Raw genomic sequence first — 10,801 nt, forward strand, 5'->3', positions numbered from 1 at the left:
TTCAAAAATACAATATTAAAGAAAAAAACAAAGTCACAAAAATTATGATATATATATATATATATATATGAAGTTTGCTTTAAAAATAGGGTCTTTTTTTGGCAAAGTAATAGTAGGTTATTAAAATGAAAATTAAAGGAGTAATAGAGGACTTAAAAAATTTTTTAATGTAAAGAAATTTAAAAAATGTTAATAGTAAAAATATAGCTAGGACTTTCTCTGGTGTTATTGTGGACAGTGTGGGGTCAGTTCATTTTCAGATAGTTCCTTGATCTGGCTTACACTTCTCAAGATCTATAGGCCCATTCCTATGTAGTCGGTGCTAACTGCAGGGTTTTAATCTATTTCACCTGTCACTTCCAAAGCGGTTCCCTCTGTTTATTTCGGCTTCTGTCTGCTGGCCTCTTCAGCGTCTAATTTCCGCCCTGACACAAGGGGGTGGTGGTGGTCACTTTTTTTAGGCTCACTTGTTCAGTCGTGCTGTGGGGAGGGAGGAACACTGCAAACAAATATCACTGGTGTCTGTGGGGAGTGCTCCCAGTGTCTCGGCCACACTTAGGTTTGCCCCCGCTCACTGGTGTGTGTGCTTTCCCAGTCTACACTACTTAGGCTCTAGGTTGCTCTGCCGGGAACTGTCTGAGGCAGGCCCTGGGTTGAGTGCACTTCCTAGGTCTAAGCCACTCAGGTTCAGGTTCTTGGGTACTCCACAAAGGCACAGACTTGATTGGGCCTGCATTTTGTGCCCTTCCCCAGCCAGAGCAGCTCAGGTGACCAGGTGCTTGGCAAGCATGGTCGCCCCAGTTGGGGCTGCGACTTATCACCTCCCCCGTCCCTGCCGCTCGGTTTTCTAGGTGTACAACAGGCGTGCCTTCTCTTGCATGCCGTGTGTCTCCTCAGGGGAGCTTCTCTCTGGGTACGATCCTCCGGGCGGATGTCGACCATCCAGAATCCCAAGGAGTCTTGGTTAGCAATGAAGCCTGCTTGCAGTTTGGTAGATGATGCCTCTCTGGGGCCGCAATTGCCCCCTTGCAGCTCTGGCTGCCCTCGCCTGCCTGTCTCTGGCGGGGGGATGGGCCCGTCCGCAGCCGGCTAGCTCTGCTCAGTCCTTTGTTCTGTGAGCGGGCCTGGCGGTGTCTTAGGTTAGGGCTTTTCTCGGGATAGCTATCCCACAGTCTGGGTTGCTCTCTCTAGTTAGTTCCCTCTGATTGCCCTCGGGGCATTCAGACCCGGTCCTTACCCTAAGCAATGCAGCCCGCACCTTCCTGTTCAGTCCCCGCTTGCTAGTGGCAGATGCAAGCGTCTGCGCTGCTTCTCCGCTGGGAGTTGCCTTTGGGCACGTAATCTGAAGGGTTTAATTATTTATTTATTTTTCCTCCCGGTTATGTTGCCCTCTGAGGTTCCAAGACTTGCCACAGAGTCACCGGTGAGAGTGTTTCCTGGTATTTGGAAACTTCTTTTTTTTAAGACTCCCTTCCTGGGATGGATCTCCATCCCTCCCTCTTTTCTCTCTCTTTTTATCTTTTATATTTTTTCCTACCTCCTTTCGAAGACAATGGGCTGCCTTTCTGGGTGCCTGATGTCCTCTGCCAGCATTCAGAAGTTGTTTTGTGGAATTTGCTCAGCATTCAAATGTTCATTCAATGAATTTGTGAGGGAGGAAGTGGTCTCCCCGTCCTAGTCCTCCTCCATCTTAGGACCGTCCCTGACAAATACTATATCACTCATATATGGAATCTGAAGTATAATACAAATGAATGTATAAACAAAACAGAAACAGACTCATAGACACAGAAAATAAATTTATGATTATCAAAGGGGAGAGAGAGGGTGAGAGGGACAAATTAGGGGTATGGATTTAAGAGATATAAACTGCTATACATAAAATAGATAAGCAACAAGGACATACCGTATCAGATCAGATCAGATCAGTCGCTCAGTCGTGTCCAACTCTTTGCGACCCCATGAACCGCAGCATGCCAGGCCTCCCTGTCCATCACCAACTCCCGGAGTTCACCCAGACTCACGTCCATTGAGTCAGTGATGCCATCCAGCCATCTCATCCTCTGTCGTCCCCTTCTCCTCCTGCCCCCAGTCCCTCCCAGCATCAGAATCTTTTCCAATGAGTCAACTCTTCGCATGAGATGGCCAAAGTACTGGAGTTTCAGCTTTAGCATCATTCCTTCCAAAGAAATCCCAGGTAATTATATTCACTATCTAGTAATAACCTATAATTGAATATGTATAATTTGCAAAAAAAAAAAAACCCAAAAAAACAAACCTGAATCACTATGCTGTACACCTGAAACTAACAAAATACTATAAATCAACTATACTTAAGTGTTTTTTAAAAAAGATTTTTGAGTGTAGATCTAAGTTCATGATTACAGAAGGGAAAGGCTTTAAGTCAGAAAATGCAAAGTAAAAACTACAAAGACCAGTGAACTGCACAATGTAGGACCAGGTAGTCAGCCAGTCACCAGGGGCCCACTGGGATTCAATGTTAGGACTGATCCTCTACTGAGACACACATTTCAAGGTCACGTGTCCAACCCCAGTAATGTATCGATATCTCTGTAGAGATAACAGGGTAGTATGCAAATTCATGAGTAAGTCATTACTGATTTGAGCCAAATACAGGAAACAATCAGAATTATTTTTAAATATATTAATGAAGCCATTCTGCCAACAAATGGGACATTATACAGAACTCTCAAAACCTCCCCTCGTGTCCCTGTTTGAATCATCTTTAATACATATCTTTACACGATGTATTCCATGCACCCCCACGTCATGAACTCACCTTTTAAAAAACAGCTTTATTGAGATATAATTCACATAACATACAATTCAGTGGCTTTGGATATACTCACAGATATGTGCAACCATAACCACAGTCAATTTTACAATATTTTCATCACTTCAAAAAGAAACCTGGTACCCTTTAGTTATCACCTCCCAACTCCACCTCAGACCTTACAAGCATACTAGTCTCCTAAAGTCTTCCCCTGGAAGTTACAAGCTTTATTCAATAAATTCCAGAGTTTCAAAATAGTTACGCAAGACAAATTCTGCCAGTGCAATTGTTGTCCTAGGTGGTGAGATTTCCGGTTGCTTCTTATTTCATCTTCCCAGAATCCTCCTTGGCACATTCACCCTTGGGTTTCCTGCCTACTCACCCCATGCCCTAACACATCTATATCTGTATTACCTCCTGTTTTCCATTTCCATCCCCTACTTGGGTGTTCAGACTATTAAAGAGGTCATGAATTCTGCTCAACAAGGGGCATCAGCCACATTTCAGGATTCATCAGTCCCAGAGAACCAGGGACCCACCTCTTTAAATCTCTCAACTCTTCCTCCTCACCATGTACCCTTTTACATTTTTGCCCAATTTTCTACCAACATGATCAAATTCCTAAGAGAGAGGGATTTTCATGTTCTGTGTTTATGTGCACATACCTTCTTTTCTAACTTCCAAAACCATAACAAGTTTGTTGGGTTTTTTTGTTTGTTTTTTGTTTTCATTTTTTAAAGTTAAATTCTGTTGACAAATTTCCCCCAAGATCTCTGAGTTAACTACAGACAACAGGATTATTTTAAAAATTCTTTTTGTAAAACTCAACATCTCCAAGATCTTAAACAAGGAAAACCAGCCCATTGAGCACGCATGTCTGATGCCTCTGAGCCTGGAGCAGGTCCTCTGACCATAACTAGTGGAGAGAAGTGGTGATATTTTGCCTCCCATTGCTCCCCTTGCTGCCATTCACTCTCTGAGTGAGGCTGGTCTTATTTGTGGACTAGTAAACACTGGGCTGTAGGGAAGGGAGATTGTAGGCCTCTTTACCCTGAAGAGAACTGCAGCTTGACTGGGCTGCTGAACTGGGCCTTTGTAAGGAAAGGGTCCCCCTGCCTCTCCTCCCCCACCTTGTAAATGTCCAGGGAGAAAAGGCCCACAGGGGAGTGGGTCACCCTCACAGTTGTGGCCAGCCAATTCCTCGCTTGCCTGTGAGTTCCCAGAGGAAATGCAAACAAATCAGACCACATTTGGCTGCTGGCCAACGAATCTTTTAACTTCTTCAATAAAAAGTCTTGAAAACTTTGATTCTGACCCAAATCTTTTGCTCTAGCATAAAAAGTGCTGGGCCTCAAGGCTCTCTGTTGAGGGAAACAGTGTGTCTGTGGCATGTGAATAAGGATGTTTATCTCAGAACTGGTGCCTTGAGCTTCACCAGGTTCTATAATAAGCTCAATGCATTTTACTTCAGCTTTCAAACCTTCCTGAATTTCTAGTGAGTGTTTACCTCCACCCGTTAGAGCAGTCGTTGGGTGGGTTTACTTGTGAATGTTCTTAACTCCATCTTCTTTCTTTGTAAGCCTCCAGTTGTGCTTTGTAAAAGGGCCCAGAGGTTACTGAGTTTCCACTGAAATTGGGACAAGAGAAAACAAACTCTCAAGCAGGAAGCATTTAAAAGGTGTTGGTCACTGGTATTCACTATCCAAAGTGGTCCTGGAGCTACCACATTACAAAAAAATAAAAATAAATTTAAAGAATTGATGAGCTAAAAGGTGTAGTTTTTTTTTTTTTTTTCTTTTAGACTAAATGGTACATTAGATCTTTTTTTTCATTCCCTCTCTGTTGCTGCTTATTTCCAAAGTAGATTATATGGCAGACGCCTGCTCTCTAAAGTCACATCTCAACCTTATATATAGAAGTCTCAAGAGGTGGACCCAGGGACAGAGGAGCCTGGTGGGCTACAGTCCATGGGGTGGCAAAAGAGTTAGATGTGACTTAGCGACGAAACAAGAGATGGAAGAACCCAGTTTTCCATGCCCAGGTGTCTCTCTTAGTCTCAAATCAATACCCTTACCACCTTCACTTCCACACTTCCCTAGAAATAATATTACTGAGTTCACTTTGAGCCTTTGAGAGGAAGTCTGGAGGAAATCAGTTGCAAGCAAACCACTAAGCAGTAATTTCTTAATCTACTCTGTCACTAGTTTACCTGTACAATATGGACATTCAAACAGCAGCTGAACCTTTGCATGTGGTCTCCTGGGTATGACCTTCAACCTCCTAACCTGAAATCTGCCTTCAACACACCTGGGAACCAAAGCCATCAAGAACATTCCCCAGAGAGTGTCAAATAGCTGGAAAAGTAACTGGGAGCAAGACAGGATTCCAAATTCAAGGAAAGAAGAAAGAATCATAGATCAGACCCCAGGCAATTTTTTTTTTTTCCATAAAACTGGAGTGACCAAAAAAAAAACAAAAAACACAAAACTGGAGTGAGCAATAATTGTTACCCATTTCTTTATTTGCTCCCTTAAATAACATCTCACAGAGTCAACCTCAAACTATTCATCTCCATCTAAATGACTTTTAGTGAAAATAGGTGGGAACTAACTCCATTTCAGAATTAATTCCTTTAATGGCACACTTTCAGACATGTCACAGAGCATTGAGTGTTATAAAGTAATATTTTTGTTGCTATTAAAGTGCCAGTTTAAATTATACGTACATAAATGTGCTGCGTCTAGTCTGTTAGGTCACCACCAAATCATTTCTAAAGATGAACACCATTAACAAGAGCAGGGGAAGTGCTTCCCTATTTAGGCATCCTTTCTCTCTTTTTAGCCTGGTGGCTATACACACATCATCATCCCTCCCCCATCCCATCTCTGCACACACACACACACACACAAACACACACAAAATTTACTTTAGCCTCCTCTTAAACAATTTCATTCTATCATAATATTTGTGGAGTAAATGTGATACTTGACCTTATTTTGTTCTGTTTTCATTATCTTGTTATCATTATATTCATTCATTTACATGGATACTTCTAAAATTGGTCAGAACTCTCTTGGAGCCTACAAATTATGACAGCAGACAAAACAACATATTCGTAGATATGTATGATGCTGCAATTCTAAAGCACTATTAAGTCAACTCCTCATATGAAGATAATACTGCTAGTGCTGATAGACAAGCCATAAATGACTATGCTGGATGCCTGTCTTGGTAATGTCTTTTAGAGCTTTGGAAGAATCCCTCACTGTAGGTCACTTTGTTTGACCTTCCTCCTTTCTCTGGGGAATTTCTGGGTGACTGTTTAAGGGGAGACTGATTCTAGAGGCAGGTAGCCAAGGCTGCACAGAAAGGGCTGTGGTCATTGTCACCTGCCCAGGGAAAGAGTAGTTCATGTTGTTCTCAGGTTGTAGCAAGTCCTATCATGGGCTGCCCTGAGGATTCACAAAGCTTCGCATCTGCTTCTGCTGCCCCTATGCTTCCTCGGTTTCTATCCTTGTTCACTATAAGAACCAGAACTTTATTGTCTTGGTGTTCAAACACAGTGACTTGCCCTGTCATTTCTCCATCTAACCATCCCTGCCCTCTCCCAAGTCATTAACCCAAATTCCTCCTCCATGCTACAATTTTACCCCTAGAAAATTGAACTTAGCTATTCTATTGATCAGCAGACTTTGCTTGGAAGCCCACTTTAGAAAAGCAAGTAACAGAAAACTTCTGGCTGTTTCCAATCTAATGGTCTCTCTGAGCTTATCTTGTTTTATTTTTGGCTTCCCAAACTCTGATCCATTTGAGAAAATGATAATCTCTCAGCAGAAAGGACAAACTTAATGAAAGCACCACATACTTGGTAAAATTTTAAGAGTTCCTAGGAAGAGTCTAAAATTCTAACACTGGAACTATTGCCATACATTTCTGAGAAGGATAACACAATAATCCATTATCATGCCCCAATACCTTGGCATAGCTTTCTGTCAAATAGCTAGCTATTTTCTTGGAAAACAATGTAATGAGATACTGATGTGGCAAGTTTTGATAGGAGATAGAGGATGGGAGGAGAAGGCAATGGCAACCCACTCCAGTATGCTTGCCTGGAAAATCCCATGGACGGAGGAGCCTGGAAGGCTGCAGTCCATGGGGTCGCAAAGAGTCAGGCACGACTGAGCGACTTCACTTTCACTTTTCGCTTTCATGCATTGGAGAAGGAAATGGCAACCCACTCTAGTGTTCTTGCCTGGAGAATCCCAGGGACGGGGGAGCCTGGTGGGCTGCCGTCTATGGAGTCACACAGAGTCAGACATGACTGAGGTGACTTAGCAGCAGCAGCAGCAGAGGATGGGGTATATAAAATACAGAAAACTCAGAAAGGGAGAGAACAATAAGTAGATCACCATCATGGAATGAAGTGGACAATATTAAGCACCTAAGGATTATGGCAAAAAGAAAATAGAAGCAAGCTCTGAATCAATCAAGATTCAGTCAAAAAAACAGAAAACACTCCAGACATTTCAGAGAGAATCTGGTTCAGGGAACTGATTATCAAGTTGGTGTAGGCTAGGAAGCCTAACAAGGTATATTAATGCACCCCAGAAATCAGCAATAACATGAACCCAAGATGCCACCAATCTCTAAGTCTGAAGGGGCCATTACAGGAGGCAATGCCACTAACTCTCAGGAGCTAGGGTATCCAGTTTGAATAAAAATTTGAAGTAGATTTTGGGTATGTTCCCACTTCCATTTCCATGTAACCCCCTTCTTCAGGACTCCAAGCCTGGGGGTGAAGATTTTATAGATTACACAAAAGATTAAGGAAAGCTACTGTATCCCAGTGAACTCAGTCCAGAACCCTCAGGCATCAAAGAAAGGTTGAGTCCTCTCTGGTCTTTAAATAAACAGGAGAGAAATTAATTTGATCAACCCTTGCCCTTACCCTCGCCTATACCAGCTGGCTCTCACCCCCAGTCCATCAGAGGTAGGATGACCAGATATCCTTGGTTTGCCAAGGACAACCTCAACACACACTTGTCCTAGCATCACACCTTTTTAGCATATGTCCTGGAATTTTCATCTTTTAATGAAGTATTACTAAGATAAAAAACTATAAAACTCTTAGAAGGAAAATATTGATGAAAAATCTGCATGACGTTAGATTAGGCAATGATTTCCTAGAAATGACACCAAATGCACAAGGCAATCAAACAAAATAAGGGATAAACTGGATTCATCAAAATTTAAAACTTTTGTGCTTTCAAAAGACACTATTAAGAAAGTGAAAAACTCAGAGAATAAGGAAAGTATCTACAAATTATCTGATACGGGTCTTGCATCCCCAATATATAAAAAATGCATAACTAGACAAAAAAAACAACAAATAACCCAATTTTGAAAAGGGCAAAGGTTAAAAAGACATTTCTCCAGAAAAGATATATGAAAAGATGTTCAACATCATTAGAATTAGGGAAACAAGCCAACAGATAAACTGGATACATCAAAATTAAAAATTCAAATCAAAACTACAATGATATATCACTGTTTATAAAGGTACCTGTTATCTCTTCACACACTAGATATAACAGAAACAACAGATGGTAACAATTGCTGATGAGGATGTGGAGCAATCTGAAGCCTCACACACTGCTGATGGGAATGTAAAAGGGTGCAGACAGTGTGGGAAACCATGTGATGGTTCCTCAGAAAGTTCAGTGTAGAGTTACCATGTGATGCAGCAATTATACTCCTAGGTATATGTAACTAGGAGAACTGAAAACATATATTCACATAAACATTTACACACAAATGTTCACAGTAGCATTATTCATAATACCCAAAAAGTGGAAACAATTAAAATGTCCATCAACTAGAGTGAACAAATGAGGTATATCCATATAAAGAAATACTAACAATAATAAAGTATTGTTGAATGCTACAACATGCTACAACATGCCTTATGTTAAGTGAAAGTAGCCAGACACAAAAGACTACATATGGTATGATTCCATTTCTATAAAATGTCCAGGATAGGCAAATCCACAGAAATGAAATAACAGTGATTGCCAGAGGCTAGGGAGAAGGTGAAACTGGTACTGACTGCTAATAGGCACAGGGTTTCAGTTGTTGTGGCTGAAATAATTATTTATTTCATTAAATAATTCCATATGTACTTCTGTATGTTTTTTCTCTGGATGTATGCTGCATTAAAAAAAATCACTCATTTATTTGATGATTTTTCTTACAATACAAAGCAACCCCCCCAAAAAAAACAGTGAATAATCAATTATCAATGATTAACTTGCTATAGTTTTCCTCTGCTTTACAAATACCTTCTTCAATTAAATAAAATAACCACAGCATAACTTCCTGACACAACTGCCAAATTAATCTAAAATAAAAAGAAATTATTGTAATTTCTCAATTTTCTTTAGCCTAGCTGGACTTTTGTCATTCAGAATGGCCTCCAATCTGAAAGTAACCAAGAAAAGAAAAAGCAAAATGTGTCTCTCTTCAGTAGAAAAACAAAAACCCCCAGTGACAGGCTTGTCAATCTGCTCACAGAAGTTATGGCACCTTCTTATTGGCAGAACTCCTGAAGGGCCAGCTGCTCCTCACCAAAGGCAAAAGGTGTCAAAGAAACAAAAAAGGAAATAAGAAAACAGGCAGGGGATATTCAAGGATGATCATAAAATCCCAATCTAGGTCCTAACTCTACTGCTAGATATGTGTGACCCTAGGCAAGTCACTTAAACTCTCTGAGACTCAGTTTCCTCATCAATAAAATAGGAAAATAATATCTGTCTTCAGGCAGATTAAGCCCCTGATAGTATTTGGAATAAGCCTCTGACCTAGAGGCACTCAATAAATGTTTCCTGGTTGTTGAGATGACAAAATGCTTTTCTTTGGAGGCCTTTTAGATGTAATTAGGGATAGAAAGTCATAGATAGCAGAAAAATTATATAGAGGGCTTTGCAGAATACAAGTTGGGAATCCCCTAATGTGAGGAAAGTTGATATTTTATTTTTTATTTTATTACTAGCTTTTTAGCCACACCACGTGGCAAGCAGGATCTTAGCTCTCCAACCAGGGACCAATCTTAGGCCCCCTGCAGTGGAAGCACAGAATCTTAACCACTAGGAATCTGGGCAGTCCTGGAGGCTGATATTTTAAACCAACTTCGTACTCTAATAAAGAGAGGACAAATAAAGAGAGGACAAATAAGTTTCATTTTGAGTGGCAACTCAGACTAACTAGTAGTGAATGCCCAAAGCGCTATGGCAGAAAGAATTCTGAAGATGAGTCCTGAATCCAAGGCCAGAAGGGATGTGATAGATTACGATGTTTGCCCTCATCTCAGAAGAGGAAGTGATGACATATGCCATTCTTGGATCTTCTATGGACTAAGGACAAACCTGCAGTGACTTAGGTAGCTAACTTCACAAGAGAAAACTCAGACAAGTAATATAATAGTACTTCTTAAACCAAGAAATATTTTAGTTGAGAAACAATTTACTTTAAAAAAAAACTAACAAAAATACCAATACTGATTAAGATCTATGGTATTACAGGGACAGCTCTTTTCAGGGAAATCCTTTTTTTCTGACTTCTGCCCTTGAAACTTGAGGAAGAGGGCAGGAAGGGATACTCTGTTGGACAGCCCAGGACCTGACACACTTTAACCATCCATACGTTTCTTGTCCTTGGAAGAAACAAAAATCCTCTCCCCTCCTCCCTCACTCCCACCAAAAACCTACGATTTACAGACAAATCAGTAGTTCAAAGTCCACAGTATTCTTCCTGGGACTTCCCTGGTGGTCCAGTGGTTCAGAGTCTGCTTTGCAATGCAGGGGACCTGGGTTTGATTCCTGTTTGGGGAACTGGGATTCTGCATGCTGTGGGCAACTGGTCTTGCATGCCGCAATGAAAGATCCCAAATAATGCAACGAAGATCTGGCATGCCAGGGCTAAGACCCAACACAGCCAAATAAATATAAATAA

This window comes from Bos indicus, chromosome 10, assembly GCF_029378745.1.
Source record: "Bos indicus isolate NIAB-ARS_2022 breed Sahiwal x Tharparkar chromosome 10, NIAB-ARS_B.indTharparkar_mat_pri_1.0, whole genome shotgun sequence".
NCBI lineage: Eukaryota > Metazoa > Chordata > Mammalia > Artiodactyla > Bovidae > Bos > Bos indicus.